This window comes from Papilio machaon, chromosome 19, assembly GCF_912999745.1.
Source record: "Papilio machaon chromosome 19, ilPapMach1.1, whole genome shotgun sequence".
Taxonomy (NCBI): domain Eukaryota; kingdom Metazoa; phylum Arthropoda; class Insecta; order Lepidoptera; family Papilionidae; genus Papilio; species Papilio machaon.
In genome coordinates, this window is record NC_060004.1 from 4,675,194 (window position 1) to 4,694,247 (window position 19,054).

Genomic DNA, 19,054 nt, shown 5'->3' on the forward strand with positions numbered 1-19,054 from the left:
AAGACAGTTTAGTAGAAAGATATGCTTTTATTTATCAGTTTTGAAAGCTTACTTTAATACGATTTATATATAACTAGCTGTCGCCCGAAACTCCATCCGCGCGCGATTAAAAAAACTTAATTAGTTTTAGTTCTTACAGAATATGTTGTCCATTTATGCCAAATTTCAGCGAGATCCATGCAACCGTTTTGGAGATGATTTCTAACAAACATCCATACATCTAAGCATTCGGATATATATATATACTAGCTGTCGCCGGAGACTCCGTCCGCAGACAGTTAAAAAAAAATGAAAAATAGATGTTGGCCGATTCTCAGACCTACTGAATATGCTCACAAAATTTCATGAGAATCGGTCAAGCCATTTCGGAGGAGTACGGTGACGAAAACTGTGACACGAGAATTTTACATATTAGATATTCGTAAGATATATTCTAATATTAAATTACAATTATTCAAGTTAATAATGAGAGACGTAATTTAACGGAGTGCTATTTTTTCTATAGTACACGTGTCGTAATACTCTTTATAATTGTGTTGTAGTTTGTGGTTACTGCGGTTTGGCAAATGCTTCTAACAAAGAGAATGCCTAAATAGCGTGATGTGACGACATCAGATAATTTCCTACTAAAATATGTTGTGTCAATACAGAAAAAAATTAATTAAAAATAACTGCAAGTATATTTTTACTATTCTAACTACGGAAACATATCTTCAAAACAATAATGTTGGCGCCCTTATTTTGTTTTATAAAATAGGACAACGATATTGAACAGGTGTTTCGGCAGTTTGACCTCACCGTAAAAGGTTGTAAGTTAAAAGTCATTCAATAAAAGTATTACACCATAAATACCAACTAAAGTGCATCTGTGCATCTGTTATAAGTTACTTAATAACATGTAATACTGGCTTACTTTAAAGTCATTAATATAGTCAAGTCTTATATAAAGATGTGACTAAATCCCGATGGTACACTTTCTTAAAATAATTATCTTACTGAAAACACTATTTGTAAAGAATTCTATTACGTATAATTATATAAATGTAATAGGAACTTGTAAAAGCTTATAATATACCGGAATATGTAAAAAATAAAATAAAATAATGTAGCGATAGCATCGCATAGTCTACCTTTAACTGTTACTTAATAGATGACAAATCTAATGACATACGTAATGTGACATATGTACACAATATTTTTTATTAATACTTACACAGGGTCTTAAATTATATTTGTAATTTCATTCTATAATGTTTACTTTCGAAATTATTAAAGTAACTCATAGTCGACCACTTACTGAGAGAAATATTTAGATTAGATTTCTAATAATGTATCTATAATAGCACCAGTAACTTAATGGTTAAGGGTACGGATTTCAGATAACTAGAAAGAGTTCGTTCGCGATCGAATATTGTCGTAAACCTAATCGTATTACAAACCTATAGCTCAGTTGGAATGATATTAGAATCTGCTAATATTTTATAAAAATGAGGAGAATATAACGTAAGGACATTGTGGGCCCGTTAATTGATCAGTTATTGAACAAAGTGTTAAGTATTTGGTAATGTGCAAAGAAAGCAGCTCAGTGAATGCAACATCGGGTAAGCCAATGTCATTAGAGACTCGGTAATAGTTGACAGGTATACTGGAGCGCTTGAACGCTCGCCCAAATATTGGGAATGTACAGTCAGCGATAAAATAACATTGATTTCTGTTACATTATTATTTTTTGATAGCTGCAATAGAATGAACTGACAAACAGTGACAAATTATCAATAGTACGTTGCTTTGTGAATTAAATTTTCGAATTCTTTTAAATTTGTTTAGGCTTAAAACTGGTAGCGTTCATGTTTAGCTGGTGACATATCCATTATTTAATAATTATGGATGTATATTAGAGGATTGTCTCATAATTAAATCGAAAACTTAACAGCTTTTATTATATTTACGATGCATTAAATAATATTTCTTAAATAGTTTTCTTCGCGACTGTACCCGTCGCCGTATGTCTGTTGCACAAGGTTGCCGGTTACGTCACCTCCCGACCATTTTCGGAGACCGGCCTCCGCTATACCATATTGTGAACTTAATCTGGCGTTGATGCTTTTGAACTTTTCCGAAGCTTTCATTATACAAGACTGGCATTCGTAATATTTTAAATTTAGAACGATCTTTATTTAAGTTGCCTGTCCTTTTAAGTGAGAGTTCTAGTTACAGCATAGAATAGGTGACTGAATATAAAATGAAACTGCTAGTTTTTTGGCCTAAGCTGGGTTTGTGAGTGTATATATTCATTTCAATTAAAAAAATTACACTGTTAGTTAAACTAATAAAAGATAATAAAATGGATTTAATAAGACAACATTTATATACACTTCTATATAAAAAAAACATATATCAAATCAAAGAAATTGTTAATTAAATAAAACCTTAAACTACTATCAAGAGAATATCAGTAGGTAATACTTTATACCTAAAAGATTGTTCTCTCATGAAACACGAATTCATTTTTTAACATATTCTTTGCGTCATTCGAAATTCTTGTTATTATTGTTGTTCTTATACAATACTTGTCGTACCATTTTAACTCACCGTGTCCCATCTAACGGGCCATGTCTAAAAACTCCAGACCCGTTACCGTACGTCACTAGCAACGATTGTATTGAACGAGTTATTGTCATTGAAGAGTTATAATACACTCACGAAAGGTAATACGGTACATAGCACGCATTGTATAATGTGCTAATAAAGAAATCATGTCGTGGTCAAGTATATGATTACGTAATGTTTGTTTTAGTACAGAGGAAGTGAACGCATAGATTGCATTGTAATGTTTCCTTGCGTTGGTTAAATAACTACAGATAATGTTGTTTTCTGTTCAATGGTTTGCTAATATATTTCTATCATGAAAAATACTCGTACCTAATAAATAAGTTGATGGTATTATCGCTTGAAATTCTTTACTTGTGAATTCTCTGGGAAATACAATTATTCTTATGTATAAGGAAAATCTTTATATTAAAGAGTTATTGAATTTAGTTGAATATTATGTACCTTGAAGTCGTTTATAAAGCATCTATTTTATTTAGAAACAAGACAAGAACTTGCGTGTTTAAAAATTAAAATATTGAGTAAAATCAGTAAATTTTGAAGAGGAGTCCTTTTTCAGTTGAGTATGCGAAGTAAATATTATTTCAGAATAAGTTAAATTAATGATAATAAGATCTATAAGTGCCTTAGTTTAAACTGATAATATTTTAGCATCCTAATAGTCATTTCAAATTCTAAGATATAGCTTACGTTCTCTTGAAATAAAATATAGTCGTAGAATGGTTCGAAGGTGTTCTGAGGAAAGGTCATTCGAAGTAATAAGAAACATTGGCAAACGATTACGTCAATGAAACTGCATCTCTATTATTTAAAAAGTATTGTACTTTATCATTTATACCAGTGTCTTTTTTGTTTTTTAATCTTTTGTTTTTTTTTTGTGTAAAAACGTTTAAAATTTCAATTAATTATCCACATAGAGTTCTATTTCATAATCTTACTTTATGCCTTCTTACTAATTTTATAAACACGAAAGTTTAGATGTATGAATTGATAGATGGATATTTGTTAGAAGGTATCCCCGTAACGGATCTACGAATCTTGGTAAAATTTTTCACATAGTCTGGAAGAACACATAGGCTACATATTAAGTATTTTTAAATTCCGCGCGGACGGAGTCGCGGGCAACAGCTAGTGTATTATAAAGTATCGCATTGTCACCTTAACCTAGACATACCTAGTCGTCGGATTGTGGTTTCTTTACAGATATACATTTCATAGTACTTGATACATAGAAGTAATTGTTTGTTACAATACGTTTACATTAAATATAACACAGAAAAAAAAATTGTCTTGAGGCTAATTGTCTTGTAATTGATAAAGCACATCTTACTAATATTATAAATTGTCCAATGTTATCATTTAATGTTAGTTGTTAGTCGAACGACAGATGGCGTGCATCGTCTTTATTGATCGCGGTGTAAAGATTCGCGGAGGTGGATTGACCTCACTTCACTATTTAATTAAATTTGTCTTCGCTGTACCATACCTCAGTGTTTTATTTAGTACTAACTCCACCAACTCCATTGAGAAGGGAGACTTTTTGAGGCTGCTTTACAAAATGTTTGGATGAATGGATTGATGTTTGCTTGAAGGTATCTTCGGAACGGTTTAACGGATTTCGACGAAATTTGGCACAGATGTAGATTATAGTCTGGAAGAACACATAGGCTACTTGTTATGTTTTTAAATTCCGCGCGGACGGAGACGCGGGCAACAGCTAGTATCTAAATATATTCCATGATGCGAAAAGCTACTAAGATATAATATTTCTCTTAACATAATGTTTACATATATGTTTATGAAGCGACTTCATACTGTGCAATTCCACTGCTAGAACATCAGTTTAAAAACATATAGCTATCTCTGATGTTTTACAGAGAATGTAAAGGATAACTATATCTTTTTCTATGATTGCTTTGATAGTGGAAACCTACACTAACATATCGTTAATGTTGACGCCATTTGCATAATAAGCCCGCATTCCTAGTTCCCTGTAAACTGTCGTTTGTTTAATAGTCGTGTTGTGTTGAAGTTACGTGTTATGTTGGTGTTACGTTACAGTAAGGCTACTCAAGGTCAATAGCGATGCACATCGGTGGCCATGCAGCAGTGAGGCCAACTGACCGCTTACTAATGTTATCAAAACTTGTTTGCAAGTCTTGCTCATGTTGGCTTTTTTATTTTATGGAAATTTCAAGATGACATTTAAATATTTTAAAATATACTTTTCTTTAATTTTTTTTGATATCGAAAATTATTAACACTTTTTTTGTTAGAGTAAAAAGATATTTACAAAATGGAAAATCCTTTTAATACCAAAATGTTTAAGTATCACCTGGTGTGTTTTATTATTATATCGATGGCTCCTACGAATAAGGGCCAATGTGCAAATTGACAACTTTTCAGGAGAGGCTCTCAAACTTTCCACTATACAGGAATAAAAGCCACGTAGATCCTATGACTTCAGCAAAATATTACATTTACTATTTTTTTACTGCATGTCGTTAACTAAACGAAGAAGTAGCTTTTAACAGAAAAAAAAAGTAAAAATCATTAATAATTTGTTACTTTTGCTCTTATGCATAGGACTCATCGATATGCATTTAATTGTTAAATATCTAGAAGTAGATTAAAGCAAATGGGTCTCCGCTCTTTATGCGCTTAGGAGGACCACTACTTTATTATTAATATTTCCCTTTAATATTCATTTGTTTATAATTTAAGATATAAAAAAGTTACAAGATAGAACAATACCAACAAATTATGTGATGCAACTCGAAAAACAAAGATTGTGATCTACTTTCATTATACTATTATCACGTAATTCCAGAATGAAAATAGTATTCTCGTGCTAGTCTGTATCCCATTACAAAATACACCAACATTTCACAAGCTTCCCATATAACAATAGCACTCTACAGTTAATGAGAAACGCTTAACTTACGCAAATTCACGTGGAGCCGGCTATTTAAATTCCAACCTAATTTTTATAACAATATAGTTCAATTACGAATGACATAATTTTAATTTTGTATTTTAATATGTATGAAATTATCTGTAAGTCAATTCCGTATTGACCTTGGACGACAAAAGGTAAAGGTAGAACCGTGACAGTGCGCGTACTATGAATGTAATCGTATTTGTTATCGAATACCATAAACGACTATGTTGTTATACTCAATGTCTTAGCAACAATGCTGATAAAAGTAACTATGTTTTTTACTAATAAATAAGTACTACGTACCTTCATAATTGCCATAATCGCAGTAGTGTAACTCTTGTATTAAAATATAGTCTTTGTTGTCAAAGAAATTGAAATGACCGTATTCACAGTGGTAAACACCAGCAATATCTGTTGCACGAATTGGCCAGCTCCTCCTGTGTAATACCACGACCACACAGAAGACAGACGTCAAGTGGAAGTAATTCTGCGTTTTTGTTGAGTATGCGTTCCGGAGACTTAACTTTAGTCTCCTTTCAATTCCCATACTTTTTTATAAGGATAGGATGGGAAGGAGTACTGGATTCGAGGGCGGAGTGGACGCATTGAAAGGAGAAATATTCCGATCGTTTCCGTCGATGAAAGGTAGGCGACGCATCTGCAATTGCGTATGTCTATGGGCGGCAATTAAAGTGGCCGCCCGTTCATTTGCCTCCTTATGATTATATTTTATACAAGTTTTTCGACAACTAAAACTCACAGTTCGCAATACATAGGTATGTCGATGCTATTCAAGATCAATAGATTCAATTGATTACATACTGAATAGTGTAAGCACATACTTTTTCTAAAAAGAAAAAAAGCGATCGCTAACTAACAGAAAAGAGCATGATAACTTTTACCTTGAGTGAGTCAAAGTAGATTGTAAAAAATTCTTGAGCGCTCAACTCTTTTGCTTCGATAACACATTCACAATTTAGCTTGTTTTCTTCGCACTGTAAGTCAAAGATGAATATTTCTAAAGAATTTTATTTAAGATCGAAACGTGCTATGTTTTAACACGTACACGTATTTTGTTATGACAAGTTATTATCATAATTGCATTGCTCGCCAAATAAAATTTCACCGTAGTGGGTAGGAAAACAATATCCTCGACTTGTTACGTCCGATAGAAAGAATTTATCGCATTATAAAGCGAATTTGATTCAGTGAATATCAAGTGATTCAAATGCAAATCCGCCTACAAGGAAGAGTACAACTAACTGGCCCCAAGGTTTTCTTCGACCGCGGAATTACTGTCCTTTTTCAAACACCAATATAACTTGGTCTCTATAACATGTTGCATTTATATGCACTTGCAAAATAACATTTTAAAGTTTGAAGAATCAATAAATAGTTTAATATAAAATTAAGGACTTTTTTTAATTTGGGATTTGATTTTTAATGATAAAATTCACTGCAAGAAGGCTACTAAAATCAAGAAGATACAATATGGTCATTCTGTATGTTGAATTCTGACGCCTCCGCTTTATTGCATAAAAATGGGAAAGTCAAGTGTGCGGCAATACTAATTACCACATACGCTGTTGGCAAGAAACTCATCCTGGTGCGGCATTTTACACACGAAAACGATGATAAAAAAATTGTTTTTTTGAGAAGATTAGAGAATGCGTTTAAAAAACAGTCTAAGCAACCAGGATCTCCTCAACTTTTATAACTAACATTCTTTTCGGTAATAGTTGTACATTGCTCCAATTATTTAACGGTTATCCTTTGATAATTTCAGTTGTACATGAGACATATTTTGTCACACTGTATATCCAAAATATTAAACATTTTTATTTAGAAAATAGAGACCATATTAAAATGGCGGTAGTTTTAATATCGAAAAAGACCTCGAGTGATTCACAAGCGTGCGACCTTATCTTATGTGTCAATTGTTACCTAAGTCGAGCTTATGTAATGTTTAGCAAATGTACACAAAATATAATATAGACAACATTCAAGTTCCAATCGACCTAATTCAATGTCAAGACACAATATTGAATGAGATGAATTTGGAACAGACTACTATGGAACTATCTAAATAACAACCAACGACGTAATATGAATCGGACGATATTATTTTTGTTCGATAATCAAAAAAAAAAAACTTGAGAGGTGTCAAGGGACACCCGGATGGAACGAAGTTCCTTTTGGTTAATTAGTGAAGGAACCAATGTTTATTCTATGAATAAAAAACTTAAGTCTTCACAAGAAGTACATTTTATTTCTATGAATTTTCGTTATATATTGTCACGGCGTTGCCATGGTGAAGTAGCGCTCATTCGTCGTTAACATACTTACTATAGCAAAAAAATTTTCCGTCTAGCCCCCTTTCACAACGCGCGATAAGGAACTTCGTTCCAAAACTGAAATAATAAGAATTAACACTGGTTTTATTGAATGATAATGTCCGAAATATTTACCAATACTTCTTTCAGTTATTTTTCAAGCTTTATATTAATATGAGTAATTAACTTATTATCTAAATTATTCTAAATTATCACACATTCAGGAAATTGCGTAATACTTCCTTGTTGTCTTGCCACAAGATACATAGTGCTGTTTGCCTCAAATCGAAGGTAACAAAACAATATTTACAGACTGCTTTAAGTTGTAGGTATCGTCAGCTTTGAGTGATCGGTATACTTTTTAGCAGCGACTGCAAACTGATGGTTGTATGGTGAATAACAATTGTTGATTGCCCTATACAACCTAGAAGCTATCGATAACGACTGCTTCAAATAGTCCGTGTATGTCGGCGCTAAGCATTATTAATTTTTTTTTTTTTATCCATAACTAGTCTTTATTGTTTTTACATAGTCAAGTAAGATTTTATAAAGAGAAGAGAAATAATTACTTGACTACAGCAATAGTCGAGTGATTATTTCTGCCCACTGGAGAGCATGGTCGGTGACGCGACCGCGCCACAAAGGTGACATCATTATGTAACGCCGCGTACACATGTTAGAGTTTTAAAACAATATGTACAACTCCAAGGGTTTTGAATTAAGGTTCACTGCGCCGTAAACTTGTTATATGCAAGCAAAGTTATTTTGCTCAGAAATAATTTAAAAGTAAAATAAACGGTTATTTAGTGTAAAGTAACTTGATATTTGCGGCAAATGTCAAGTAATATAATTCATTCGATGTTGAGGGAACCTTCATTATTGCTTTAATGTTTTGTTTATTATGAATTTAGAAGTATCAAGACGTCCTATATCTCGTAACAGTATAATTAAAAAAAATGTATCACGTATAGAGTTCTACACTGTGGAATTATAAAGATTTATTCTCAGTTTCAATCAGACAGTATAAGCTAGGTACCCTTCAATTTAATCTTTCGCAGTTTTGTTCAGTTTATTGATGTAGAAAAATTATTAACGCTTCTCCAGTATGTGCATAGCTTTATGATAGCAGAAGCGGCAGGTGATTATGCGTGACCTCGCAGCGAGGACGTTTGCTGCCAATACCACATTCAATATGCCAAAGGTAAAACCAAACGGCTACGTCCAAAAGGTCGAGTTTTCCTTAACATACTATCCTTCCTAACTTTGTACACCACATACAAATATACAAATAAGAGGTAAGGAAAATTGATCTTTAAAAACAAAATAGATAAAGGTAAGTTTACTTTGTGTTTTTTTTTGTAATTTTTCACACAAATTATGATTTTATGATTTGCTTAACGTGTTCAGTAGTTAGAATGTTAAAAGAGAATCGTTTATTTTTATCTATATTTCTCAATATTTCTGTAAATATGTAGTGAATATGGGGAAGTTTGGATACAAAAAGTAACTACAATTTTTTATAAGAATTTTAACGAAATTAAATCAAGTATCAGCCCAAGAAGTTACAATATATAAAAAGAAACTAGTTTATGCAATAAGGTATAAGTAAAAAATGCATTTAAATAATTTTCTACAATTTTAACGAAACAGACAAAATGTTACCTATCCACGGAAATGTTACTGCGAAGGGGTCAACGATTTTTTTACGGTTAATCATTAATTACGTTTCCTTTAACAATCTTTAATACCGTTACGTTCTTTTTCAATTAATAATATTTCTATTTGGTAGCACGGTAAATCAATGGCGGACACATTGCCATTTTAGTTTCGCAATCAAGCTATGCAATTAATTTTGATCGAAAAAGGCGAAAAGAAAGAAAAATATGGGCGGACAAGTTTTAATGTCAAAGAATAAGCAATAAATTCAAATATCACCAGAATACTTAGGGATTTTTTTGTCTTGGATTGGAGAAATAGTAAACATGGTTTATAGTTTTTAGCAAAAAAAGAAATAGAGTTGTTGGAGAAAAAAAATTAAAAAGTTGTTCAAAATAAAGGAATATCGAGACTGGATTCATGATGTTCTTTATTAATGAAAGGTATCAAATCTTAATGGTCCAGTGGGCGGGCATTTAACACCCACAAACTCTTTATTGGACTTTGCAAAGCGTTGTCACCTTTTAAAACAGGCTTGAAAGGCTGCCCGTCACTTCAATGCTATTGTATCTTGATGAATTTTAAAACCAGATACATTGAGAACGCAACGTATTAAAAAATCAATTGAATGAAAGCAATTGTTCCGCACAATATAAAATATTTATACTCATTATATCTTATTACTATAAATGCGAAAGTTTAGATAGACGGATCATCGGATCTTCATGAAATTTGGCACAGATGTAGAACATTTTCAAATTCCTTATTAAGCTTATTATTAGCATTACGCGCGCGCATTCGCCGAACGCGGACACGCATTTGCTGCGTCCGTTAAAAATATATAATTATGTGAATGTTTTGCGGTAGTAAACGTATAAAATTATAAAATGTCTGATATTGTGAAGTGTAATGTGTGTAACATCGTTATTGATGAATTGCTAGCATATATACAGAATAAAGTATCTGTTGTAGACGAAGAGACGTTAATAAGACTTTGCACGTCTTCATTTACGAAGGAGGAGATTGAAAAATCTAAATCTCTGTTATACAGTGCTTTGCCAGCCGATAAACGAAAAATTCAACGAAAAAGAAAAGGAAAGGAGAATCGTGATGTGGATGATATCATAGGTATAATTAAATCAACGGATCCGGATATATTACCGGTATACGTAGCCAAACAGTTAGAAAAACTGCCACCGATAACATTTGATCATCTGGACTGCACGGCATTGTTAAAGGATCTAATTAGACTTAAAAGTGACATCGAGTGTATTAAATCGACGTATGCCACAAATGAACAGGTAGATGAGCTTAAAACAGAGGTCAATAATTTAAAATATGCTTCAATTCTACCTACTCCGATTTGCAACATTGACACAAAGCGTGGCGCCTGGAATATGGATAGTGGGCCTATAGGACTATCGCATGTAAACGACACTGAGCTGTCGGATAATAATAAAGAACAGTTGGCAATGATTAGTACAAATAACAACAATAACGGTCGCCGTGAATACCGAGAAGTAGTGCAAACCAATACGCAAACTAATACTTGTAGTAATAATTCCATGCAACAGTCACAGATTCAACGCGTTAAGTGTGTTAGAAATTATACGAAGCAAAACAAGCCGGTGAGTCATCCGAGTAATGTTTGCAAACAGAGTGCGGCGGCGGTTTCAAATCAGCTGTGCGATAACAGTATGCAGCGACCGGCCGAAGTGTTTGCGGAATACCCCCAAAATGAAAAAAATAGTAATGAGAGCGAGTGGTCAACAGTGAAACGATTTAAAAATAAATACCGGTTTGCGGGCAAAACGGGAGTTGCAAAAGATGGTGAAGGAATGTTTAAAGCGGCTGTAAGAATGATACCAATATTCATTTCTAATATTCACAACGACACAAAAGATGATGAAATAATTAATTATATTAGACTAAAGACAAATGAATTGGTGACATTGGAAAAAATTGATATCAAAAAGCATGATAGCTACAAAGCATATAAATTTTTTATCCCACAAAGTAAATTAGATATATTCTTGGATGAAACTATTTGGCCTACAGGCATAATTTTTAGACGTTTTGTGAATATGAAATATAGATCCAATAATGCATTTAATAAAGACGGCCTAAAAGATAAAAATAATGATGAATAAGGAAATAATAAAAATTGCTAGTTTTAACTGTAAAAATGTAAAACGTTCCATAGAAGGCATCCGTGAACTTTGCTTATGCTGTGACGTAATTGCACTACAGGAGACCTGGCTGTTGCCGCAGGACATACCCTATCTCAGCAGCATTGATAACAACTTTAGTTACACGGGAACATCTGCGGTGGATACGTCAGTGGGTATGCTGCGAGGAAGACCGTACGGCGGAGTCGCCCTATTGTGGAATAAAAAAGTATTTCAGAACGTTCTTGTGTTGCAGTGTGATAATCCGCGCATCTGTGCTATAAAAATAATAACAAGTGAAAGACCTCTTATAGTAATAAGTGTCTATATGCCAACGGATACGAAGGAAAATCTGCCTGAATTTACGGACTGTCTCGGTGCGATGAGTGCATTAGTGAATGAGTATGGCGTAGAATCGACTTTTATATTGGGAGATTTTAACGCCCATCCTAATGAACTCTTTTTTTATGAACTTTTGAACTTTTGTAACGAACAAAGATGGTTTTGCGTAGATGTAGATATGTTAGGATATTCGTCTGATACGTACACCTTCGTAAGTGAAGCTCACGGGTCTAAGAGATGGCTCGATCATTTAGTAACGACGCAGGCTGCGAAGTGTGCTATATGTAATATATACGTTAAATGTGACGTATGGTGGTCTGATCACTTTCCTATAGTTGCTGAGTGCAGGCTAAACGTTTTAACTCCAAAATTAGTAAATCAAAACATTGTTCATAATGAAATATTATGGGGTGAAAGAAGTAATGAACAAATTGATTTATATTATGCGGAATGTAACGAAAAGCTTAAATCTATAGATATCTCTTTAGAACTTAAAATGTGTGTAAATTGTTTTTCAAATAGATGTAGCTGTAAAACGACAATTGATAAATTATATGATGATATTGTAAATGTTCTGAGTGATGCGGCAAAGAAATGTAAAACTTATATAAAACGTAGGAAACCAGTGATTGGCTGGAACGACTATGTAAAGGCCGCACACAGAGAGGCTAGGCTGAATTTTCAAATTTGGGTATTGTACGGTAAACCCTCATCGGGATATATATATGACAAGATGAGTAAATCGAGAAAACTGTTTAAATCCAGGTTGAAGTGGTGTCAAGACCACCAAGACCAAATCAAGATGGATCGGCTAGCCTTTCTTCATTCCCAAAAAGATTTTCGGGGTTTTTGGAAAAATACCAACAAGTTGAAAGTTTCGCCTGGCCTGCCTGTGAGTGTCGACGGTGTTACCGGTTCTAAAGACATTGCTAACATGTTTAAAGACAATTTCTTGGTCAAATCTGTAACAGAGGTAGCGCCGGTGCACAATGTTGAGCCGCCCAATGGTAACTTGGCTACTTGTATAACGGAGGAGGATGTGGTCCGCACAATTAAATCAATTGCCAAAGGAAAATCTCCTGGTCACGACGGGCTCAGCATTGAGCACATTTTGTACGCGGGGCCGCATATCGCAAAAGTCCTGAGCATGTTTTATTCGCTGTGCCTTAACTGTTCATACTTGCCATCGAAACTTACGAAAACTGTGGTTGTCCCTGTAGTAAAAAATAAAACGGGAAATTTATCAGATAAAAATAATTACAGGCCCATATCGTTGGCGACGATTGCGGCGAAGGTCCTGGACGGAATACTGAATACTAAGTTGAATCAATATGTAAAAATTCACGACAACCAGTTCGGCTTCCGTCCGGGACTTTCCACAGAAAGTGCGATCTTATGCCTTAAACAAACGATTGATTATTATACTTCTCGAAATACTAGAGTGTTTGCTGGTTTCCTTGATTTGTCTAAGGCTTTCGACCTGGTTTCCTATGAAACACTATGGAAGAAATTAGATGAACAAAAAGTTCCTAATAACATCGTAAAAATTCTCCAATTCTGGTACGGAAGCCAGGTCAATGTTGTTAAGTGGTCTAATATGTACTCAGATCCGTATAAGCTGGAGTGTGGTGTAAGGCAAGGAGGACTAACTTCCCCTATCTTGTTTAACCTGTACGTCAATGACCTGATCGTTGCGCTGAGCAGTCAACATGTCGGCTGCCATGTTGATCAAGTCTGTGTAAATAATATTAGTTACGCAGATGACATGGTGCTGCTGAGCGCATCGGTCTGTGGCCTGAGGAAATTACTAGGGATTTGCGAAAAGTACGCGATTAACCACGGTTTAATTTATAATGTAAAGAAAAGTGAATACATGATATTTGAGAAATGTGGTAGGAATCGTGATATAAATCCTGTACCTGACATTAAACTCTGTGGCTCCATTTTGAGTAGGGTATATCAGTTTAAGTACCTAGGACACATCATTACCACGGATCTCAACGACGACTGTGACATAGAAAGGGAGCGGAGGGCGTTATCGGTGAGGGCCAACATGATTGCTCGCAGGTTTGCTCGCTGCTCAAAAGAGGTAAAAATTACTCTTTTCTGAGCATACTGCACAAGCTTCTATGCGAGTAGTCTATGGGCGAGCTACAAGCAAAAGTCCTATAACGCCCTTCGCGTTCAGTACAACAACGCATTTAGGTTGTTGATGGGGCTGCCTCGCTTCTGTAGCGCTTCAGGGATGTTCGCAAAAGCGCGCGTTGACTGCTTTTATGGCACAATGCGGAAAAAATGCGCATCTCTGGTGCATAGGGTGCGAGCCAGCCCGAACAACGTCCTCAACATGATTGCCTGCAGGCTAGATTGTAAATATGTAAGTTACTGCCTAAAGCTCCACATGGCGGTGAATAATTGTATATAGTATCCATTTATATTGTTACTAACATAGTAAATAAGTGTTTTTACTAACAAAATTATGAGCATAACATTTTGTAGCTTGAAATAAAATTATTATTATTATTATTATTATTATTATTATTAAGTTTTTTTTTTTAATTCTGGTCGGACGGAGTCACGGGTGACAACTAGTAGCTTATATACCAAAAGCTACACGTATTCAAAACTATCTTACAAATTCATTAAATAACTGAAAAAGTGAAATCGCGTAATGGTCGGCCTATATATTTTATCTTGTTATTTACTTTCGGCATTGAATTATATGAAATATACTCGTATGTACTTCATTGCAGAATTCTGTATTTGTTATTAGTAAATTCTTAATTTAAATTTATCCCCAAGGATGATTACTAAATGTTAATCCGTAGGCTTGAGTGTTGAGTAAGACAAACATAAGTCGCCTGCGCACGCCCTTGTGATGTTACGACTTCAGTTCCTTATACGAATCTTCATATAAGGTGACCGTTGAGTAATTAAGAATACAGGTTTCGCAATAAATAAGTAAAAATTATAGGTAAATGCAAGCTAGTCATTTAAGCTTTTTTTTTTTCATTTATTAGGTTAAACTAACAATAGCACAATAATAAGTTCAAATACACAATGAGCAAAGTCTTAAGTAAATGTGCCATCCACAATGCTCACTACATAATACTCTTAAAATTAGTATCAGCTAAACATTCGAGTAGTTAGTTAAAGTATTATACAGGGTTGTTTGAGTATTGCTTAGACGCGTTCTCCATAGGAGGCTCCTTATAATCGTTAATAAAAATAAAAAAAAAACAATATTTCTATGTTCATCCCCTAAGTAACTAAACCATTGGACTGGATATGTAAAGAGGTTTGTGGTCTAAAAAATTTAAAAAACATTTTGTCAACACTACTATAATTAATTGGCAGTGATTTCCTTTGACACTGTTTTGATTTTGGAATTACAGCGCGAGTTCATGTTCAGCCAGTTATGATTCATTTAAAAGTAGAATACGAGAGTCATCTTAATTCATCTAAATAATTATAATATAAATGACTTAAGAAACTTGCGATTGCAGTTAGACGTAGAGGCCTGGTTATTCAATGACGTAAGATACATTGCAGATAATGTGGTGATTCCACATTCACAGCGACTTGCTTACTGAATTCTATACCCGTAGAGCGTGTAAAATTGTTGCTGCAATAAATCTCGGTCACTGTTTATATTTATTGCAGTTCTTGGATTCAGTTTATTCACTAAGTAAACGTAGAGATGAAACTTTTAAGATTATTATAAAAATCAAGAGTATTGTTGTAAGAATACTTAAGAGGCGAGAAAAGTGAGCCAAGACTGCGATAAATTAAGTCCATGATATCTGCCTACCCTTCTAGCTTACGAGTGAGAGTAAGTTGTTGATTACTTTTCTTTTATTGTTTTACTTCTTGACTACTGATTTAATGATTTTAATCCTTGAAGACAATCATGGAATTGTCTGCTTATTACATTAATTTTACAAATAGATAACCTTTATCGAAGCGTTAATATTGTCGTAATATGATGTATTCCTCCAACAGCAATTTTCACATTAAACGGTTGGATTTTAACATCAATAATTCATAGGTTTTGTAAGTTGTGTGCTACTCAGATGAGTTGAATATGTAGGTGGCATTGCTTAATTGTTTGTGCAAGTTACTGTACTAACGAAACTTAAATGGTATTGTTCTTGATTGTCTTGATTTATGTAAATATGTAATTTAATATGTTAATTTGTAATGGAGAGCTTTAGTGTTGATTTAGTTTGGGAAATCCACGCTAAAGTTATCTTTAATATCTAATGATTCTTAATTACAGGAGTAACAGAAATAATGGATTTTTAAAAACCAAAAAAATTCATACAGCGAATTAAGAGTTTCAGATTAAAATACAATCGTTATAGTTAAATGTATGAATTATGCTATTAAAACATGAAGTTTTGTTAAAAAAATATTTCTTGGTCAACGAATTTCACATACTAGGTATTGGAAAATTAATCAAAATTATATGACTAGACTTGACTTCCATCTGCATTTTTTATCGTATATACCACGGGGAGTGTTCGAAGAACTGTTTGAAACGATTCCTGCCGCCGAGTTTCGTCATCGGACGACCCGACAGACCGCCAGGTACCATCCATACCATCTGGATGGCTGGCATTCCACAACAGTGCGGTTCGCGCGAATTTTTTTGCCGCGCACGGCCGCGTTGTGGAATGGTCTGTCCTCGGCGGTATTTCCAAACCAGTACGACTTAGGGTCCTTCAAGAAGCGAGCGTATATCTTTCTTAAAGGCCGGCAACGCATCTGCAATTCTCCTAGTGTTGCAGATGTCCATGGGCGTCGATGATCACTTTGGTGTTCCCGCCGCTCGTTTCCCCCCTTCTCTTATAAAAACAAAAATTAATGTCCTATGTCCCCGTAGTGCGGCAGAGGGCGTCCACAATACGCCGCTATCTCGCTCTATCTTGGGCTCTGTGTTTGTCTCGAGCTATGTATATATAATCAAAATTATATGCAATTAAATAATTCATTTGCACATTTTGAATATTTAGTGTAAACAGAATAAAAGCTTCTTTTAACTTCAACAATTGCATTCCATCAACCAAAATTTACAATGAACAAACAAGTTCCGGTTCTGTTCACCTATAGTTATCGAGGTGTAGGCGTGCAACCTTGACTTGAAGACTAAGCTGGAACGAAACGGCCATCGACATAAGACAAGTATTTAATCGCTTAATCGTTGTCTTGCGTGTAAGATGCAATCGAATACTGAAAACGTTCGTGTAATAAACTGGCTTTGTCTCTATTCAACATTGTTCTTAGACTTACTTTATTCCTAGATTCCTAGACTTACTTATAAATATTACCAACGGGAAGGTTTATTTTATTTCGAATTCAATTTGCGGCTAACAAATAACTAGCTGTCGCCCGACTCCTTTCGCGCGGATTTAAAATTAAAAATTAATTAGTAGCCTATCTGTTCTTCCAGACTATGTTCTACATCTGTGCCAAATTTCATCTAGATCCGTTGAGCCGTTCTGGAGATATCTTCAAACAAACATCCATCCATATATACATCTAAACTTTTGCATTTATAATATTAAGAAGTATAATAGTAAGAAGTAAGTTAATCGCAAATGCTATCCCTTAATATTGTCAGAAACGCTGACTTGCATCTTCACTTAAATACATGAAAAATCGTAGTGTCACTGAATGTGTTACCTATACTAGAAGGATAACCTCACTGACTTCGAAAAGGTTGAATTAGATTTGGTACACTGTTTTAAAATAATGATCCAATCGACTCTTCAGATTTTGTCAAAAATTGTGTCTTAAAAAGTATTTCAAATTATCGGGATATGTCTTACAAAAAGCAATTTGAACTAAAATTGAAAGTAACATATATATACGTAATTGCAAATACAAGGTACAAGAGTGAACGGCGGCGTACTACTAAGCGAATGTAATTAATGACGTTCTGAAAAGGATTATGTTAACATGAACCAATTATTTGTTTAAAATAAATGTTATGTAACAAATAGATGAATAAATAGGACTGAGTAAAGTTTTAGCGTTATGTTTTGTCAAAGTATGTACGAGTATTTTTGATCCACTTCACTTTAAGTTAATAAATACATTAATAACATAATTCAATTTTCACGACACGTTCGACGAAAAGAGTTATATATTTTACTAGCGATCGCCCACGTCTTCGTCAGCGAAGAAAAAAAAACTAGCCTATAATATACTCGCATGCATCAGTTACCTTCCCGACAAAATCGGTCTAGCCATTTCAGAAATCGAACAGAACAAACGCGAACTTGCGGACAAACAAACATAAATAAAAAAAGGTTTTTCGTTATAAGCAACGCAAATACATTTATACGAAAATATGTTTTTTTTATATTACATACAAAGCAATTTTATCAAGTGTATATTAAATATCACTATTGAGAGATGTAACTTTTTTCTTTGGATGGGTTATAATATTTTATAATTAACCGATAGATTACTGTGTTATACTTCTGATACAACCAGTTCTATTCAACTCGTTTAATTAATTACTGACCACAAGATAAGTGGAGGGGCGTTTAATGATCCTTGTCTTACATATTTTACGACCTCTACAAGCGGTGTAAAACATTCATATTAGTAGCAGTCGTATAAGTTTACTAGCTGTCGCCCGCAACTCCGTCCGCGCGGAAATAAAAATAAGTAGCTTATGTGTTCTTCCAAACTATGTTCTACATCTGTCAAATTTCATCAAGATCCTTTGAGCCGTGCATCATACAAACATCAACCCATCTAAACTTTCGCATTTATAATATTAAGTAAGATATTTGAAATGTTAACAATTATTATTAAACTAGCTGTCGCCCGCCACTCCGTCTAATTAGTAAAAAATATGATAAGCCTATTTATTTCTCTTTTCTATTATGAAAAATTTCATCGAGATCCGTTGAGCCGTTCTATAGATACCTTCAAACAAACATCCATCCATCCATCCAAACATTCGCATTTATAATATTAGTAAAAATAGC

General features: G+C 34.0%; 1 protein-coding gene across 1 annotated transcript in view; it reads right to left on the reverse strand.

Moving 5' to 3' along the window:
* LOC106715312 overlaps positions 1–19,054 on the reverse strand; it is a 36,716-nt gene that overhangs the window by 17,022 nt on the left and 640 nt on the right. The window lies entirely within an intron of this gene.